At 37.0% G+C, this 21,827-nt stretch overlaps 1 protein-coding gene across 2 annotated transcripts in view; it reads right to left on the bottom strand.

Moving 5' to 3' along the window:
* The window catches only part of pole4 (polymerase (DNA-directed), epsilon 4, accessory subunit), a 349,858-nt gene that overhangs the window by 253,023 nt on the left and 75,008 nt on the right, over positions 1-21,827 (bottom strand). The window lies entirely within an intron of this gene.

Consider the following 21,827-nt stretch of genomic DNA (forward strand, 5'->3'; position numbering starts at 1 on the left):
TAGGATGAGACTCACTTGGATCCAGAGAAGTTGGTGTTATCTACTATGTTGTTAAAGGAAAGGGGCTTAAAAAGAAGGGCTTGGTGAAATTTGTCAATAAGTAAATAAATAAGTAAATAAGTTATTACATTATATTGAAAGATTATGAAGACATTTTTTTTTTTTCTGGAATAGCATGAACATCCGGAATCATGCTAAATAAAACCAGGATGAATGTGTATTTAAAAAGTAAGTTGGGTGAATTTTACACTTAAATTCATGTTGTTTAATTTAATTAATGCATGGGCATCAGTACATACTGTCAGATTACTGTTTTTCTAAGTACATAAATATGGCTCTCCGAATGACATCATAAGCTTATGGCAGAAAACACATAATGTTAACTTTCTGTCACGATATAAAAACTGAAGAACCCGATCCCTTAAAATATCAGTGAAGAGAGCTACTAGCGCACAGGAAGCCATTTCAGCCTCATTATGACATAAATATGCAAATGAAAGTCAAATTGAAATGATCACTCAGATGAATAGCTCTGCAAATTACAAACATGGGGAAAATAAGTGCACATTAAAATAAACATTATTAATTCCTACAGTGAATGTCGGTCTTATTCATCATCAGCTGTATCATCAGACGTCACTGAGGGGGAAGAAAAGTTCGCAGTTAAAAGTAGTTAGCAATAATATAACCTTGAATCATCACTGATACTGTTCTACTGAGTGCACCTGCTGTGATAAACTGAGTTTACTGATATTGCTGTTACAGAATTCTGAATGATATCTTCTAATCCGATAAATTGCTCTGAAGGAAACAGCCTGGTAGATCTTGAAAAAAAAAAGAAAAGAAAAAAACATATTTAAGTCCTGTAACCTGAACTGTGTTTTGGAGGGAAAAAGAGCAAAATAGAGGGAAACAGATGGACAGAAGGAGGGGTGCACTCACTCGATTAGCCTTAAACCATTCTGAGTTGGCAGGTGGTGGGAAAGAGTGGGGGGAAATAACAATGAAGAAGAAAGTGAAAATTACCAGTTTGCCTGCAAGGCAAACCAAGAGATTATCTGTCTGAGTAAATGTTGAAATTGAACTGCAACCCTTTGACTGCACATAGCAACCAGAGATAAAACACTGTACACTTAAAAGTGCTGCAAACATGCCAACTGTCAAGAGTTTCGATACACAGCTGTAGATATGGGCCACTGGGTCAGTGGGTTTGTGCTGTGTGAACACGTGCCTGTTGTGAACTTCCAATGATGATGACATTGAAGTCTTGACCCTGAAGTCATTCCTGAACTGTGGAATGAAGCGACATCCAATAAGATGAGCTGAAACGAGAGGTGTCAGTTGTCGGTACCTGTGCATTTTGCATCCGCTTTTCTTTATGAATGCTTTAATATAAATGACTTGTCTTTATGCTTTGAATATGCACCACATGTAAAATGCAAGTGCAGATCAGTAAAGTTGAATCTCCACCCCTGAGTGGAAGTTCCCTTTACAAATCTAATGACTGATGTTTAGACGGCAAATAAGAGTCTTCTGAGATAAAGAAAAGCCCCTGAGCACAGCACAGATTGGACATTTTTCTGTCATCAGGTTTTTTGATGTGTAAGAATGAAAATTCAATGACCCTGAATTCAGCGATACATTCAGATTTACTCTTGATATGAGCGGTTTCAAATGACCGGGGCCCCCAAGTTTCCTGTAATAACGAAAATGTCATCTCTGATGTTAAACCAGTGAATGTCAGGGAAAAACAAGGTGCTTAACCAAACATAACTTCTGTAGTATATAGGGACTACAGATTAAGCAAAACGAAAGCAATTCAGCATGATTCAAATATTTTAAAGCAATTTATGAGTTGAATATGACCTATCTTCTTTCAACAGGTACTGTGGCATGCTGTCAGTTATCACAAAAAGTAAACTATGACTCATACTGCAATGCACTTACAATAAAATGTAAAATCAGTATTTTATTTTATTTGATAGTTTTTATGTAAGCACTTATATTGCAACACATTCTCATACCCAATTCGTCACTTTCTGACATTCGTCAATATCCGACGCACAAAGCACCCTTTAGCGTCCATATGAGACGCTTCAGGTTATGGGTAGGTTTAGGCGTCATATAACTGACGCTTTCGGAAGTTCGTCAATATCCGACGCACAAAGCACCCTTGGCGTCAATATGAGACGCTTCGGTTATGGGTAGGGTTAGGTCTGTGGTAGGGTTATGCGTCTCATATGGACGCTAAAGGGTGCTTTGTGCGTCGGATATTGACGAATGTCAGAAAGTGACGAAAAAGTGACGATTCATTCTAATAATGCATCAACTTAATTCCTATGGATGGAGTTTGTCAGTATCAGGGGCGTTTTCTCAGAGGAAGCAAAGGCAGTCTCCTCAAAAAAATTGGATGAGAAAATAATTGAGATTATACAATTAAAACAATGAAAATATTACAAAATATGACATTAAAAAGTGTATGATTCACTCGTTTTTCTAAAGTTACACTGTCCAACAGCGACACCAGCGTGTAAAGTTACAGCGGGATGTCGCGTCTCTCTTGCCTCCCCTGAGCCCATTGACATTCAACAGACCCCCTAAAGTGTGTGGTGGGTTTGGTGGGGGGTAATTGAGAATGAATGGGGGGAAGTCACATGAGAGGAGGCAAGGCCTTCATCGCGCTATGATTGGATACGATCGGTTATGATTGGATATGATGGGTTTGTGTGATAAACCCCACTTCTTGTTTTCAAACGCGTTTGTGAATCCGTCTGAATAAAAAACATGATGCCGTCAATATGAAGACTAATTAAAAAGTAAGCAAAAAACTCAGCCACTTAGATATCGCTGCCTTATATCATGTCAAAATCAAACTTGAAATGGCCTAAAAAACATGATGACTTTGTAGTGTAGTGGGTTTTAGTGAGCAATCAGCTTGGTGAAATTAAAGGTAGCCAACATTTTCATGTCTGTGATCAGTTTTTACTGAGCTTGGTGACTGAGGAACTGCGTAAAACACTAACTTGGTGAGATTTATACTTGGTTTTAATAAATAGAACATTAATTACATAGTGTAAAAATACAAAATAGAATTGCATTTGGTCTTTATGTAATGTTTATTTAACCAGGTCAGTATTTAAAAAACATAAAGCATGTAAAAACTGCTTTATGGATAAATTCATAATGTCACTTTTATGTGTAAGCCAACCCTTGTGTAAAAAGTGTGCATGTGTAGTGTAAATTAAATCTTAAAAGTATGTTTTTAAAAACTGTACTTTTATGTAATATAAAATGACAGAAATTAAAGGCCACTCTCTATTTAAAAGGTCTTTTCACATTGCGCTTAACCCAAAGTTAAAATCATTCTAAACCCCCATGTTTTCAGCGTTTGATGGGAAAAAAGGTGAAAATAAAAGGTGAAAGAAAACGTGACAATTGGAGTGAAGAAGAGACAATTTCATTCTTAATTTTATAGTCCAAAAAGTCTATTCAGAAAAAAACAACAACTTGATTCTATAGTCAATGTATAATATGAGGACATGCAATGCTAGAGCTTTGATATAAGCAGGTCGTGTGCTGCGTTCGTCCAATCAATGACAGTGACACCGCAAATATGCAAATAAGATCGTTAAGCCAGGGTTTAGAATTGTAATGGCAGGTTATTGTTAATTTTTCATTTTTTTGAAACGTGATAACCCAGGATTCTGTTTAATCTGGGTTTAGATTGTGCCAGGGTTAACTACTTCAAGTGTGAAAAGCCCTGTAAAGAGTACAATTTCACGACTATGTTTCTTAACACACTTAAGTACACTTTTAACGTCAAAATGTCAGATGAACCCCCAGTTTCACAGACAAGGTTTAAGACTAGTCCCAGACTAAAACACATTTGCACTGACATATCTTAAAATGTCAGTGTCATTTTTTTTGTCTTAAGATGCCCACTAGAAATGTTTTCTTTTTTCTTTTTCTAGGGCACGTTTATAAAAGCTACTTAAATGTCCTAATTAAACTAATCTAAGCCCTGTCTGTGAAACCAGCCACAATGTTTTACTTTGATAATCTTTTAAGTCTTTTATCATGCTTTCAATAAGTAGGCTATACTTATTTTGTTGTATATGTTGTAATTTGAAGTGCTGTTCAGTTGCTCTGACTTTCACTGCAAACACTAATAACCATAGTCAGATTATAAACTAGATGTTTAACCTAGAATATTATTTGTGCAGATTGGCTGCTGAACCATCACAGTGGTCTTGTTTATCAGAAATGCAAGTAATTAGTGAAAGTGAAAGAAGGTGATAGAGGAGAAAGGTGGTGTTTTTGTACATGTGGGTGCAGAAAGGGGGGCTTATAGTGCAGGGTTAGCGCATGCTAGCGGTGTTGTGTGAGTGTGTCACTCCGGCTGGCGGAGTGAAACGCGGTTGAGTCACCCTGGAGACCGCAGCTATAGAGATGAGTGTACAAGCAGATCAGTGGATTGTTTTCACTTCGTTACTGTACACACACAACCTGCCCACTGACACCTCTGCTTACACTCACACACGTCTGCCCACATGCCCTCTGCCCATACAACATCTCTCTGTCTTTCTCAAGGTTGGACCTGGGATACGTTTCCCAAAAGCATTGTTAGCAGACTATATGGTTCCGTCATTAACCAATTTCCAATTGGTTAATGACGTCAATTTCCAAACAGCATCACAAACTTGTGAGGTTGGAACTACAGCTTTCGACCTGTCGTTGGAAAGCATAGTTTCTCGCTAGTAGGACATGTGGACATATATAGATCAGGCTCTTGGGTATATAAGCAAGCTAACATGCAGTATATTTCATTACAATCATGAATTGATAAATGCAATGTCATATACAACATTAATAGTATTGTTGAACAAGTGTGGTTCAAATGATGGAGGTCCAACCGTTACTACAGTTACAGGAAATGGTCACAATTAGCTAGCTAATTTATCCAACAATGCATCATATAATGGTAGTTAAGCAGTGAGTTACGCAGTTGCATTGGAAATGCACTCCTGCAGGTTTGGTGCAGTTCAGCTCGATGAGGCTTGCAGACTGAGTGTTTGCTAAAGTAAAATGCAAATTGAGCCAGTGACAAACAAGAATATCCATGATAAAATGTCTTGTGTTGTAGACCATCAAGTAAAAAGTAATTATATATTTTACTTACAGCTTGAATACATGCAAATGAACTCATCCTAATCATAAATTATGTTTTAATTAAAGTTTTAAAATATATTTTAAAGGTTTTAAAAACACTCACCAGCCACTTAATTACGGTACACCCGTTCAACTTCTTGTAAATGCTAGTATCTAATCAGCCAATCACATGGCAGCAACTCAATGCTTTACAATGCTGACAATCTGCTGAAGTTCCAATTGAGCATCAGAAGAAAAGTGATTTAAAGGTGCAGTCTGTAAGAATGACAGCCAGTGGTCGACATAGGTACTGCAGTCCAAATTCAAATTATCGGAGATCGTTGTACCCCCGCCCCCTCCTGCTCAGATTCGACGCTCACACGGGTTGCCAGTTTGAGGAAACGTAACAGGAACGTGCACAATTGACAATTAAATCCGAGGAGACTTGCACACTTTTAGCTGATGAGTTGATTTATTTTGTTTTAATATGCTCTCATTCATAGAGATTTTTAGATGGATACAGATGCTTTTTAAGATAGAATCTGCAATCTCTCACCCAGTTTGTTTGCCGGCTGCAATGCGCTGTGTTTCTGGCCAACTGGCATCCCGGGGTGTCGCGATCACACAGACTAAAACAAAAACAGACATTCCAACACGAAACACACATTTCAAAGTAAAATAACTGGCTGTAGAAGTGTTTTTCAGAGAAAAGAGTATATGAATTCAGCTCGTTTCCTAAATATCTGCAAACATATTATGCCATTTTTATGCTTTAGTAGAGTGAAAAAGTTACATACAGCACCTGTAAGTGAATTTGAGCATAGTATGGTTGTTTAGTATAATACTAAACAACATCATAGTATTTCAGAATCTGCAGATCTAATGGGATGTTCACACATACCATCTCTAGGGTTTGCTGAGAATTGTCAGGAAAAGAGAAAATATCCAGTGAGCGATAGTTCTGTGGGTCAAAATGCCTTGTTGATACTAGAGGTCAGAAGAGAACGCCTAGATTGGTTCGATCAGATAGAAAGGCAACAGTAACTCAAATAAGCACTCGTAACAACCGAGGTCTGCAGAAAAGCATCTCAGAACACACAATTCCTTGAACCATGAAGCAGATGGACTACAGCAGCAGAAAACACACCGGTGTCACTCCTGTCAGCTAACAGGAAATTAAGGCTACAATTCACACAGGCTCACCAAAATGGGACAATAGAAGATTGGAGAAAACGATGGGTCTGATGAGTCTCGATTTCTTTTGTGTTTTGTCAGAAGAAAGTAAGTCAGGTTAAGGTGAGTAAATGATGACAGAATTATAATTTTTGGATGAACTATCCCTTTAATTAATACATAATAATACATACAAAGAAAATATAGACAGTTATGCCATTGACCCATAGGAAATAATAATGCCACAGCTTCTCTCCAAACTGTCCTGCTCAGCAGGTCAGTAAGTTCTCATGGTCACTTGATTAAAGGAACTTGCTCCCACCATCAGACGTTTATTTGACTGTCATTAGAGCACTTCTCGACCTCTTGCCCCCCCAGGTCACTCAGCTGCAGAAGTGTGAAGTCTCCTCTCCCAGGGTGCAGGACTCCTCATACCAGCCTGGGAGAAAACAGACCCGCATTCTCACCTCTGCTCCGCTTTAAAAACATTTAAAGAATCCATGTCAAGTCATTTAGAAATACTTGACCACAGGTCTGAGGAATTCTGTTGTAGCTGATTTCAAGAAATATGATGTAGCATATTTTCAAGAAGATATTCAAGTCACTGATGTTTGCCTACAGAACAACCACTGGCTCTGCTCCCTTTTATCTAAACTCATTACTTAAGACTTAAGTGCCATCCAGAAACCTGCGCTCTGTAAGCGAACGTCGTCATGCGGTGCCATCTCAAAGAGGCACAAAATCTATTTCTCTGACTTTTATGACTGTTCCCTGCTGGTGGAATGATCTGCCTAACTCAACCAGAGCTGCTGAGTCCATAGCCACTTTCAAGAAACGGCTGAAGATCTTTTTCAGCAGCACTTGATCCAGTAATACTAACACTTTCTCTCCCATTCTATTTTTTATTATATATATATGCTAGATTAAACTGAGAAGGGTCATAGCACTTGCATATTGTTGTCCTACTCATTTGTAAGTCACTTTGGATAAAAGCGTCTGCTAAATGAATAAATGTAAATGTAAATGTAGCTGATATGCATCAGATATTGATGTATTTTAAATGTAATGAAAGACCCCTGCATATCCTGATTCTGAATAATCGCAGCATTGGTCAAATGTTGTTGCGTAATGATGATGCTACAAACAGCATTTTTCCTACATAGCCGTGCTGCTTTCATTCCTTTCTTTCTTCTCATTTAATAAAGTACTATCAAATACATTTTTCATGCCGATTTATTTAAGTAGCCATGCAATAGGCCTAATTCACCAAGGAAACAAGCACGCAGCCACCTTTAGAATATTATCTTTGAACTTCAGTTTTTGCGGTAGCTCTGTATATTTCTATGGCATCGCTTTCGAAGAGTAATTAGCTGGTGAACTGGATTTATTTATTGTAGAGTTAATAAAAGTTATCACGAGCATTGTAATGTTTAAAGCGGATGTCATAACAAATGCCATTAGACCGGGAAGTTTTTAAAATTTAAATACAAACCGGAAGACAGAACACAGCGAGTGCAGCGCTGAAAAGTGGTGGGGCTGCATAAGATGTCCATCTAGATCTGCACAGTCTTATCGCATATTAACCTGCATCGTGTTTCTGATAAATAACCCCGTCGGTTGGGATTCTTATGCATTCAAAAACGCTGGAAATCTATTGCACTAAATGTGTTTCTTCCAACAGGAAGAAAGGAAGAAGGAAATATAACATTAGCATCTCATTAAGGTGATCAGAGCATGAAACACTTAGATTTAACAGCAACACCATAAAGAATCTGTGTCAGTCATCATGATTCCAGCTGAGATGTCAGTAAAACATCAGAGGCTTTGCTGTGAATGATCTCACCTCTGACTCCTATAAAGGAGAGCCGTTTCTCTCACCTCTCACATTAAGAGATTAACTGAGAAGGTCAGATGGTGTATATTTCCACACAGCTACACATAGACTGTGGCACATGACACTTCTACCCATTAAAATAAGCCTTTAGGATGAAATATTTCTCTGAGACACCTGGATTCCACCTGTCAGACTATTAATTCAGTCTGAATAAGTCACTAAGTACATGATATTGGATTTCACTCCATTTGGTGTTTGTATTGTTAAATGCGTGGACTGATGATCGCATGCAAGGAGGCTGGAAAGATTTATCAAGAGTGTTATGCATGTTATTTTCCATCGAACAGCACTGAGGAAGAGTTTCTATTTGTTCTGCAAGTACTGTAAAGCCTTTTAATTACTGTGCTGTGATTTGCGGCTCAAGAAAAACTTCTTATCAATGTTGAAAACAGTTAATAACAGTTAATAACTGCCTAATATTTGTTTGTGGAAATTGTGATACAGTTTTTGTTCAGGATTCTTTGATTAAAGTTAAAAGTTAAAAGAACATCATTCATTTGAAATAGAACTATTTTGTAACATTATAGTCTAATTAAACATTAAATGTCTTTACACTTAGATTTTATTTCATGCATTCATGCTGAATAAAATAATACATTTCTTTAAAAAATCTAATTGAACCCAAGCTTTTGAATGGAAGTGTATTTATCATGGGTTGCAGGTTAGCAGTAGTGTAACTATATATAGTCTTGCATTGATTTGCTACAAATATGATGGAAACTGTAAATCATGTGGCTTGTAAGGAGAGGTGTATTGATTTTTAAGTGACTGATTTCATGATTTTCATCTGCTGGATTATAAACCAGGTGAAAAATATATTTACCAACCAAAGTAGACTCAGAGATGACTTCACCTAATCCCCTAAAAACCAGCCAGAACACCCTAGCAACACAATCAAATCCACTCATAACACCTTAGCAACCATGTACAGTAGCAAAACCCTAGAATCCTGGCTGCGTTTTTGAACAGGAAAACACCCTGTTTTCTTCAGATCATTTAAAATTCTGGTTTACTCTTGGCTCCCAGGGAACTTCTTCACAAGTCATGCAAATGAGTTTATGCACGATTCCTATCTAAAAGTTATGCTGCGAAATGAGCGTTTGAGCTGTTTTGTAACATGTTCCAGTAACTGTCCATCTTTGAAATTCCACACCTTATTTCAGTGAAAAGAGATTATTTTTAGTGACCGTGGTTAAACAGGGGATTCTTAGCAGCTAAGCTAAGGCTAAGCTTTCATCTGGTTTTTGAACGTTTCTTTTTTTGAATGTCAGTTATTGCTCTGTGGCGTAGCACCAGGACACATCCCTGCAGAAATTTGTGTGAGTTACTGGAAGGGGAGATATGTGTGTGAAACACTTCCTGTTAGTTTGCAAGTTGTGCAAGCAGTTAAAGCACGACAGCAATGAACTTCTTAAATTCATTGTTGAATAGAACAATACGATACTGCACGCACCATTCAAACAGTCAAAAATATAAGAGCAAAAAAAAAAAAAAAAAAGTATACAAAAGCAAATATTAGTTTTCAAATGAAAGACAAAGAATGACCTAGCTGAGATATCTTTTGTATTAAAAAGGGATGTTATGTTTTTGTATAAAATTCTTTCATTATTTACTCACCTTGATGTTATTCCAAACACTTATGTAATTCTGTGGGACACACACACACACACACACACACACACACACACACACACACACACACACACAAATTTGTTTTTAAAGAATTGCCACATTTTTTTTTAATACACAGTGTAGTGAACGATAAAAGTGGTCCACAAAATTCACTGTGTATTTGAAATCTTCTGAAGTCATAAACAACTTTGTGTGAGGAACCGCTAATAGGTAAGCAAATGTTAACAAAGAAATCCACATATTCTAATAGAGAAACTAATACTAATCTTCCATATAATTCTAGATAACTTGAATGTTCTTAATAAAAAGCAACTAGATGCTTTTAAACTAGCATTATCATGCCCAGAAAACGCTTGTTGTGTTGTGCTAATAGCTACAGCAGTTAGCATAGGCTACAGATCAAAACAAAAGAGCAAATAAGAATGTTGTATGAACAATCCTAATGTTACGTGGGAAGTAATAGGCTATGTGTTGTTTCTTTATCTCTCTCCACAGGGATTCTCATCATTCAGAGATGGTAGAGGGAGGCTTCAAGTCATTACAGTGTTCACACCTCAGCTAGCGCATCTTGTCACTCTTACTGCCAGCCAGGGATCAGATGAAGTGTATTGGTCTGAGCTAAAGGTGGCGGTGGGCGTGTGTGGAAGGGTGTTAGATCTATCAGTCTGTCTGAGGGGGACGAAGCCTCCTCATGGGGGTCCAGATTTTGAGGTGTTGACACCTCCACTGCAGGTCATGGGAGAGTCTCTGGGGTGCAGGATAGTTGGATCAATGAAGGTGCAGGAGATGTGTACTGAGAAAATCAGCGGAATTTGAATTTATTTTTGGATAAAATGTATATTTCAAAGACAAAAATCCAGCTCTTTTAAGTTTAATTATTTGTCTGTACCCTTTTTATTTTGCTCTTGGCCTGGTTTGAATGCATATTCACTGAAAAGCTTCTCTTATTACTCATATATTACAGATATAGACTTATATACTCTTATCTTACATTACAGATATCAAAATTAAATATGTTACACAAAAAAATAACAGCATGCTGGTTTGATACAACATGAGAGTGAGTATATATATATATATATATATATATATATATATATATTAATACATAGTATTTAGTTTTTATAATACTTTTATATTTTATATGTAGTAATATATAATAATATATAATAGTATTGATACATAGTATTATTATTATTTTTATGCTGTGTTAGCACAAAAACAATCATGTCAATAAAGTAATCTGATATTGAATAACTGAAATTGAGAGACATCATGAGTTGAGAGTTTGGAGAGGTGACAGAGGCTCAGTGAGAAGTGTGGGAATGTTTGCACTGACTGCAGTCAGGAATAAAGTGGTGGCTTGAGAACAAACACCGCTGAGAGACACTGAGTTTATGAGGCTGTTTCTGCTGTCTGTGTTGATCAAACCAGAGCAAATGACCCGAAGACACTATGATCTTTCTCCGTAAAAAGAGAGAGAGAGAGAGAGAGAGAGAGAGAGAGAATTTGAAGGCCCAGGAATTTGTTCTGTTTAGATTTACATATGATTTACATGCCTGCTGGTGATGAGAGGAACATTCTGCCATCATGACACATCTCATTCTTAATCACTGTAAAATTTGCAATAGGGTAATGTTATCCAAACCATGAGTAAAACTGATCAATGCTTTAGCTGACTGGAGTCCACATGTTAGTGTCCACATGACCTTTTTATACAAGATATAGACCTGCACGTTTGTTGTCAAACTGCTAATGAAGAAATGTTATTGATTCAATACAAACTAAACTCTATGGACTTTGATGTTAATTGTCAAACAATAATTCTCAATTAAAACAATAAATAACACTCGTCCCTCAGTTTGTGAAAAAGAGAAAAAGTAGCCTACAGTATACACTTGCAATGAAAGTCAGATATCTTCTTTTCTTGTTAAAGCTCTTTTATTATTCATTTGTGTGTGTATATATATATATATATATATATATATATATATACTATTTATATATATATATATACATACACACACACACACACACACATATATTATTATTATTATTATTATTATTATTTTTATTTTTTTTTACAAAAGAGTTATTATGTGTACACAGTTACAACACACGCCTTTCAGGAAGAAAGTTACTGTATTTTTTGGCTATCCAAATGAAGGATGAGTCACACTAATTGTTTGTGGTAAGACAACGTCATAAAGGCTGTTGATTAACTTTAGCTTAATGTGTATTGTACTTGGAACTTTCCTTTAATAAGTGACAATCCACCTGCAAGCCAGAGTAATCTGGAATTCATTAGTGTTCAGAAGAACCTAATCTGAAACCTAACAGTTTCATAAATATCATGTGCTGCTGTGATGGGGCTGATTCTTAGTAATGAGAAATTCCTGCGAAACACAACCAACAACCAACCTTTTTCCAACTTTCCATGTGACTCGCAGAATACAGTAACTTTTTTCAACGTGCTGCAACTGAAGAAAAGACACGCAAAAAGAAAAAAAACACAAGCAAAGCATCATCAGTTTGACACATGTGCTGCAAATACTCACAACGCAACCAAATACAGAAACACACTGCAAATACTCACAACACAGTAAATCCACATGAGATCAGGATGTTAAAATAGAAAAGAACAAACTCTCCTTTCAGGTCATCAACAACACCATGGACGAGTAGACATTGAACAATATGCATTTCCCAGCCAGATTTGTCACTTGTTGGGGTCCCCTTGAAACATTTCAGTTGTGATCTGTGCTATTTGCAGTGCGATCTGTACTTGGTTGTGTGTGAGTATTTGCAGCATGTTTCTGTGGTTGTGTTGTGAGTATTTGCAGCGTGTTTCTGTATTTGGTTAAGCTGTGGGTATTTGCAGCACGTTTCTGTATTTGGTTAAGTTGTGAGTATTTGCAATGTGTTTCTATATTTGGTTGTGGTGTGAGTATTTGCAGCGTGTTTCTGTATTTGGTTAAGCTGTGGGTATTTGCAGCGTGTTTCTGTATTTGGTTAAGTTGTGAGTATTTGCAATGTGTTTCTATATTTGGTTGTGGTGTGAGTATTTGCAGCGTGTTTCTGTATTTGGTTAAGTTGTGAGTATTTGCAGCGTGTTTCTGTATTTGGTTAAGCTGTGGGTATTTGCAGTACGTTTCTGTATTTGGTTGAGTTGTGAGTATTTACTCCGCGGTTTTGTATTTGGTTGTGTTGTGAGTATTTGCAACGCGTTTCTGTATGTGGTTCCATTGTGAGTATTTGCAGCACGTTTCTGTATTTGGTTGCATTGTGAGTATTTTTGTATTTGGTATTTTTGCATGTTGTGTTTGTATTTGGTTGCATTGTGAGTATTTACAGTTTGGTTGTGTTGTGAGTATTTGCAGCGTGTTTCTGTGTTTGGTTGTGTTGTGAGTATTTGCAGCACATGTGTTGTCAAACTGATAAAGATGTTTTCTTCATTTGCAGGGTTTTTTTCTATTTGCTTGTGTTTTCTTCAGTTGCAGCTCATTGAGCTCTCTCGGCCACCGAACAAAATTAATTGAAATTGCAATTCATACATATGATGAGAATACACCTCTTCTATGATGAGTTATTAATTTGTAAGTAAAAATAAAATAAAAATCATTTTAATCATTTTAAAAATCGTTTTATTTTGTTGGGGGCATAAAGTAAAATGTCAGGGTGAAACAACTGTCCTGATATTAAATAAAGATAAGAAAAATATTATAGAATTCAATTCTTGAAAATACTTTAGTCTTCGTATAATGTCATAATATTTTATCATTATTTCTTATAATAAATAATTTTATAAAACTGCTTCACTTGTTTAATAAATATACATTTCAAAAGAACAGCATTTATTTGAAGAACAAAACTATACAGTATATATAGTGGAAAAATGTAACAATGTAAAAGTCTTTATTGTCACTTTTGAGCAATTTTGAAGACTAAATAAAAGTAGTAATTTCTTACTTAATTGTACTCGTGTATAAAGACTTATCAAGTATAGTAAATAACTGCCTCAGCTTTCCCTTTAAATCTGGTCCAGCACCAGTTTAGTGTTAAAAAACTAAAAACATTCTTATATTCAAAACATCATTTTACTTCCTTGTTTCTGTTTCATCATTCAGGGGAAGCAGCATTTTCATGAGAAACAGGGCAGACCGTAATGCAGACAGCCAGATCCAAGTCCAGCCTTTTCTGGTTAGAGTAACTGCAAGCATCCAGACACACACTAACACAAGGGCAGATGTGAACGGATCCCACCCAGTGTGCATGATTGTACGGACAATGTGTCTCAATGTCGTTTCCTTTCTGCTGCTTCATCTGATTGTTGCATTCCCAGCAGTCTCTCCTTAAAACAGTCCAGACGGAAATCTTTTACAAAGTCCCTCTGACTCTGATCATAAAAATTCCAATCTACTAAATTTTTCGTTTAATTTCCAACACAGGACTCTTATCAGCCCTAGAACATGCAGAATGTTGTTCATTCATTCCATAAATGTTTCTCGTAAATATTCTCCTGCATTTCTCCACATTCCACACATTTTTATTGAGGGAGGATGCTGCATTCCCAAACTATTAGTCTACATTTCCACAGCTAACAATAACCTGGTGTGCACGCCGGAGGAGGGAGAGCAGAGCGTTCAGTAACTTGTCGGGAAGAGCAGAGTGTTCTGTAACTGGAATTTGTTATGAAGACGCTGTAAAGCAGCTGGTCGAAAAAAAAAAATGAATATGAAAATTAATGAAAAGTTTTAAAAGAGAAACTTCTAACTGTAGCTGGACATTATAAGTGCTTGCTAACTTTACTATTACCATTCAAAAGATAAAAGAAATAAGTAGGACAGATCAAATTGATCTAAAGAGACAGTAAAGACATGTATAATGTTACAATAGATTTCTGTTTCAAATGAATGCTGTTCCTTTGAACAGTTTCCACAAAAATGATTAAAACTGTTTTCAACATTGTTAATAATAAGAAATGTTTCTTGAGCACCAAATCAGCATATTAGAATGATTTCTGAAGGATGTGACACTGAAGACTGGAGTAATGATGCTGAAATTTTGAATTCAATTTTAGAATAGGCTATATTAATAAAAACAGGTGTTATAAAATTGCATTAATATTTCACAAATTGAATCAAATAAATGCAGCCTTGGTGAGCATAAGAGACCTTTTCCCCCCAAAAAATATTAAAAACTTCTACTGACCCCAAAACACTGAAGACTTTGAACAGTAATGTATATGTAATAAACGTTTCTGTGTAACTTGTCCCGCATGTTTATGCCACAGACATGAATGATACCTGAAATCGTGTGGCTTGATGAATTAAGGTTGTGCCACTGTTTTTAAGCAGTCAGATTTATCATTTTAGCCCAATGACAATTGAAAAGTGAAAGCTTCCTATACACTGAAAGAGGGATCCAAGCTCATTTTTACTATGCATTTTGCAGATGTTTCATCTAAAGTGACTTACAGTGCATTCAGGCTATACATTTGATCAGCGACTTTTGAGTTGCTTGCGCCTTCCTTTACAAGTTGAACAAATACGTAGAGACATGATATCCCAATATCATAGAGATTTTTGACTTGGGCTAGTAACAATCATCCAGAACATCTTAGCAACCTTAATATTCAACATATTGATTTGACTGCACTGACACTTGGATGTGAACAGAACTGAGCTGGATGAAGACATCACTGTTTTCTGCAGAACCACTTTATTGAACTCATTTCATAATTGATATACAGTTATCAAACTGAACTGAATCAACACTGAACTGATTTTAACTGAATAATAACTTTTTAATATTGTCTTTTTAGAGCTGATTTACAGCACACTTGAATTCTGCTTGCATGGAATCATTATTATCCATCACCAAGAACACCCTATCAACCAAATAGCAATGCAGTAAAATCTACTCAAAACAACCGCTTAGTATTGTCGTGTACACTATAGAATCACTAACTTTGATAATCTCACTTGAGAACACTTCATTCATGTATACATTTACACATCTGAAAGTGATGCACCAGGGTAATAATACATGCAAATATTCAAGAAAAGCCTGTGATTTCAGAACATTCTAGGTACAGTAGATGACTGCAGTAAATTAAAGTTAATGGAGAACATTCAACATTTCTGTGCACTAATGATTTTTTTAAATAGAATTCATTGAGTCAACAATTGACCAGCTGGATTATGATTCTAGTTCTTATTCCAGAGATGTTAATATGACATTTCTATTATGCTTTACTGTAATGGTGACTTCATGATAAATATGACCTCTGTAAGAAATATATACAGGTACGAGTCAAGATGAAACAGTCTAGTCCAGGAGATCAGAGGAACTTCAGAGTAACCCATCAAGATGATGATTCACGTGCTGTCAGAAGTGAAAGGTTAAACGAGTAATCTCCCCTTTTTCTTTGTAGAAGCAGAGACCTCACTAAAGGTTAGACCACAAACATCCATCACACACACACAGACACACACGCACATGGGTCGCAGTGTAGGAGGGGGAGCACACATGGGTACGAGACACTGTGATGCAGACGTGAAAACGAAAGTGCGATGACAGATCACTCCTCCCTCAGACGAGAAAGATGACAAGAAAGCCTGAGAAATAAAATGTAGCGTTTAAAGTTAACAAGAAAACAAAATGGACGTCTTAACTTTCTAAATGCACATTCAATGTGCATCAGTGCAGGTTTTTATGAATAATAATGATTATTATAATATATATTTTCATATTCAGCTGACATGACCATAATAAGTAATGCAGCCTTTTTAAAATCCAGCCAACAGTTAATGCAGTAATTTAATGCATCAGTGTTGTGAAAAGACTTTTTGTCCTATTTATTAATTTATTAAAACATAAATAAAACATGCAACAAAAAAGAAGCATGTTTTAGCATGTTTTTAATTTATATTTTACATTTCTTTTGTGTGTGTGCGTGTGTGTGTGTTCCCAAAAACCACCAGGGTGATACAACCAAAGTCATTTGGTCCAACCAACATACAGAAACATGAATATCAAAAATAAACAAATAAATAGATGATTGATTTCACAGAGAGTACGCCTGTTGACCATCATTGTGTCAACGACTCCTTTAAAATATCATATCACTTAACCTTTTCATGACAAGGCAAGGATAGTTGTTATTTGGTGTGACTCCCCAAAAATGCAGAATTTATCAATTATACGGTGACCGAGAGAGCTCAACGCATTGCAACTGAAAAACACGCACACATCCAAATAGAAAAAACACTAGCAAATTAAGCAAAGGTCTTCATCACTTTGACAACACGTGCTGCAAATACTCAAAGCGCAACAAATACAGAAACGCATCTGACATATTTTTCTCCTTGAACATCCTGTTTCGGAAGGAAATATTTCATTGGGGACGTAAAATGTCGACTTCAATCTGGATTTTTGTTTTGTTTTTTGTTGGCATGGCTGTTTATGTCCTGCTCAGTATTGTGGGAACAATGCAAACAGAATCAAACATCTGAGCTGCTGTGTGTTCATCGTGGCCTGTGGTCTCTGATCTGGCCCAACTAGAGCAATACGCAGCAGTGACAGATGACAGGTGACAGATTGTGAGTTTTTGTGGGGAAAGCACCACATGAGGCAACTCTTCTGCAATCCTCCATGTGCACAGAAAAACATCTCTGGCGTTTCTCCAAATTTCTTCCCCCTTTATCCAAGCCCCCTCCCTTCCCGCTGCTGGACGATTTGTTTTATAAGAAGCCCACACGTGATGGGGTGGGAGGGGGGTCTCACTGTACGCATGTTGAAAACAGGAACAGTTTCCTAGCTCAGCTGCAACGCCATCAAAACAAGTTCAGCATCAAAACATGTTCTCACTTTGCATTAACTTTCAAATAAGGGGAGAGGGGAGGCAGTGGGGTAACGTGGCTGTTGTTTTAGAGTGTGTTTTTGTCCTCGTGCTGTTTTCTACTGGAGGGTTGTTTCTCAACACAAGGTAGAAAATGCAACGCAGTCCCTGCGTAAGTTCATGGAAACAAGAAATGCTGAGTCACAGAGATAGAGTGTCAGGAGAAACAATGACAAAGCAAAAACACTCTCTCTTCCAGCATGGAAGAACTAAATGCCACTCAAAGAACAAAAGTCAAAAATCAAGAGAGTATGACATCTGGTTTTATGCCCTCTAAGAATAACAAAATGAATTTGAATTCAGAAATGCAAAAGGACAAAGAAAAATGCCCATCATAGAAAAGGTGTTTTCAAGTAGGTATTCATTGCATTTTTATGTTGTTGTTGTTTTTGTGGTTGAATAAGTTAATTGATAAAACTACATGTCACTGTTAGTCTGATTTACAGGCTCTGTGAACTTTCTTTGCATACAGCACCAATGGTGACCAAAACCTCCACAGACCACCAGACAGTCTGAAAGCACACTTGCTTAACATACCAAGTTTCTCCCCAGTTATTGCTTGCCTGGAATAAAAATAGACTCCTCTACTAACAGTAATGATTTATCGGATTTGGGGATAGCCATGCAGACACATCATATGTGGGAATCTAGACAGTAGTCAGCCGTCTGGCCGTCCAAAGCCCTCGGTTTCCTGCAGAAGCTCCTAGACGAGACCCTGAAAATCTCAGACCGCTTTGATGAGTCAAAGTCTGCTGGCGACCTGATGTAACAGCCGAGGAATTTACCTCAGCCACTCCTGGCCATCTGCCCTGCACAGCAGACTAAACAACACAGACACAGGAACAGCCGGAAGACTGGTCTTGTATCGCCTCCTGCTGGTTCTTAAAGCTAATGCATTGTGTAGGATTCATGCTGGACCCTTTCAGGACTTGGGATAGTTCACCCCAAAATGAACATTTTGTCATTACTTACTGACCCTCAAGTTGTTCCAAAACTGTATGAGTTTCTTTCATCTGTTGAACACAAAAGAAGGTATTTTAAAGAATGCTGGTAATCAGACAGTTGACGGCACCCATTGACTTCCGTAGTATATGTTACTGGTAAACTGGTATTTTTTTTTTTTCATTTTTGGGTGAACTATCCCTTTAAGATGTTCTGTCAGAAAATGATCTAATAAACTAGTTTGTATTAAAAGATTGTCCAAAATTCCAGATTTAATATGCATAATAGACAGAACGCGTTTTTGAAGTAATGAAGAAATTACAATCTCGCGAGGTAAGCCCCATGAAATCAAAATAGAATTTTTATGGAATATTGCCGTTTTCATTGTAAATGATTTATCCGTGCACATCATTATTATTTTGTGTGTGTGTAAAAAAAATGATGTAATATCCAAATTACTTCCCTTCCCCATTGCAGCGATTGTATCTCTTCTCTTCTCTGATGATGTGTTTACTGCCATGAGGGTGGGACAACCTGTCAATCACACAAGATCACAGCAATAGTAAAAGACAACAGTACTGTGATCCAATCAATTCCCGAATGACACAATCTTCAAATGGAGAAGAAAACAGGGAAGAAAAGACTGGCCACATACGTCTAGCACATGTTTATAAGAAAAACTATTAAAAAGCAGTGCTATAGAATGCAAAAAAAAAAAAAAAAAAAAAAAAAACCTTCCCCTTAAAACACTCTGTTTCGCAAACTATAGCTATAAGATTTAAACATAATACATGTTAGGATGAGACTCTAGTGTGATCAAATTATTCTACAGTATTTCACCCCTGTCAAGGCCATTTGAAGTTTTTGTATGAGAAAAGTAGAATCAGACAGAATCTTTACTGGCCCATAGCTTCAGAATATTGATAACTGTAATCTTTCTTTCTTTTTTTTTTTTTTTTTACAATCTGGGGTATGAGTAGAAATTATACTCTGTGGAAGATTATGCCCATTATACCAAGACTAGTATACACCCAATCTGGAATAGTCTTTTAAATCTGACATCCTCCCTCTCCTGCAATTAGTGGAATAGACGGAACTCGTTGTTTGAGTGAGTCACACACTGCAGAGAAAGCTGAGCTGGTGCAGGCTGGTAACGTTTCATCATTTACTATAGCGTATACAGCAATTCCTGTTTTTATTCTGTCTGTTCAAAGAACAGAGTCCAGGAACATGTTTAATGAGTACATACTGAAGGTGCACCGCCATTCCGGAATTCTCCTGAGCTTCCCAGCATCGCTGGGCAAACAGTACAGACCATAAGCAGATATCTTAGTCTCAGCCAATCACAGTGCCAGAGCAACTGTACATGGCCAATCAGATGATTTATCACTCACAGCCAATCAGCTGCCTTGGCACCTGTTTAGAATGCACGAGTTCTAGAACGCTGTTGCACTGTACACAGTGTGAATGTTTTTGGTATGTGAATGCAACATAGGATCAATTTTGAGTGTGGGTGTGTGCCTATATTTGTTTATGCAGTGGCAGATGTCCCTGGATCAAAGCCAAACTGTGTGTTGCTATTTACATCTCCGAGGAGAGGTTTTGTTTACATTTGGTTGTGACATGTTTTTGGAGCTATTAAAATGATTGAGAATAAGGAATCTTTTAATTTTTTGACAGAATAATTCTGTCAGAATGCTTCCTTAAAATTGTATCAATTAAAATCAGTTTCAACATAGAGGGCTACCGTTTCTGTTTGGTTGCTAATAGATTTTGGAGTGCTTTTAAGCACATTGCAGTGTGGTTGTTATGGTTTTCTAGGTGATTTCTTACAGTCCTCAGAACAGTCCTCAGGACACTATATGATTTTGGTTCATAAAAATGAAAATAATCCGCTTGGTAAAATTGTTTGACTTTGTTGTTTGAATCGTTTAAAAAAGTTTGACTGCTTAGAAAATTCATAACAAAATCTCTTCTCAACAAGCCAAATGATTTGAATCATTACAGTTTTTCTCAATTGCTTAAACACATTTCTTGAAACTATGCCTCGTATTCTCAGAACTATAAACACAAATCCATAACATCTCACCCAATTCTCCAAACATCCTATTTTCAGGTCAAAATGAAGCTCTACACTCAAAACCGTTCACTCCAGCTGAAAAACCAAACTTTGCCCTCAGACAGGAAACACAAGCCCTCAAAATCACACACACTACAACACAGTTCCTAGAACTATTCGCTATAGTATCCGGATGTCGGCGTGTTCGCACCGCAGGAACTAGGAACGATTTTAGTTCTAAGAACTCCATTTATAGGAACTAATTTAGGTCCTACTTCAGAGTAGGGTCTAAACCAGCACTAGGAACTATCCGTGACGTTAGTGTATGCTGATTGACCGAACGCACGCGGAACACCAGCACCCGCCATTTTTAAAACAGCTAGAATGTAAACACACAGATTATAGCCTATTTACTCCATAAACTAACAAACATGGAAAACAGTGATAGATGGGTCTCTAAACCTTAAATGCTGAAGAGAAAATCCAACGCAACTTTGAGGGGACCAAGCCAAACATGATTATGTAGGCTAATAACCTTTTTTCATATACTGTCTACTTTCTATAACAGTTCTATCTAATAAGATAGTAAACAGTATTGTTAGACAGATCGCTAACTAATACAGAGAATGCGAGCATTGTTTGCTCTGGCGTTCTCAGCGCCGCCAAAATAAAGGTCCGTCGCGGAGTCAAAATAAAAGTCACTGTGCTTGCGTCACTCCCTTAGCCCTCCTACCAGTTCCTATGGCCACTTGGCCAGTGCGAACGCAAACAGCAAAACCGAGTTTGGGGGAGAGTAGTTCTTAGAACTGTTTAGAAGTGGACAGTTCCTATAACTAAGTTCCTAGAACTACTTGGTCGGAAAGCGGCTATAGTCTAAAATATATTTATTTACAGTAAGATGTGTGTGACCAACATATGACAGTAAAAGAGCACACACAAACCATATTCTAATATGGAATTCGAATTGTATTGGAATGGTAAAGAGTGTTGGGACGTAACAGGAGGGCCTCCACTCAAGGATACAATAATGGATACGTCTAAGAATGTTCCACATATGGTTGAAATACCATCATTTG

This window comes from Scardinius erythrophthalmus, assembly GCF_964197995.2.
Source record: "Scardinius erythrophthalmus genome assembly, chromosome: 25".
NCBI classification, from domain to species: domain Eukaryota; kingdom Metazoa; phylum Chordata; class Actinopteri; order Cypriniformes; family Leuciscidae; genus Scardinius; species Scardinius erythrophthalmus.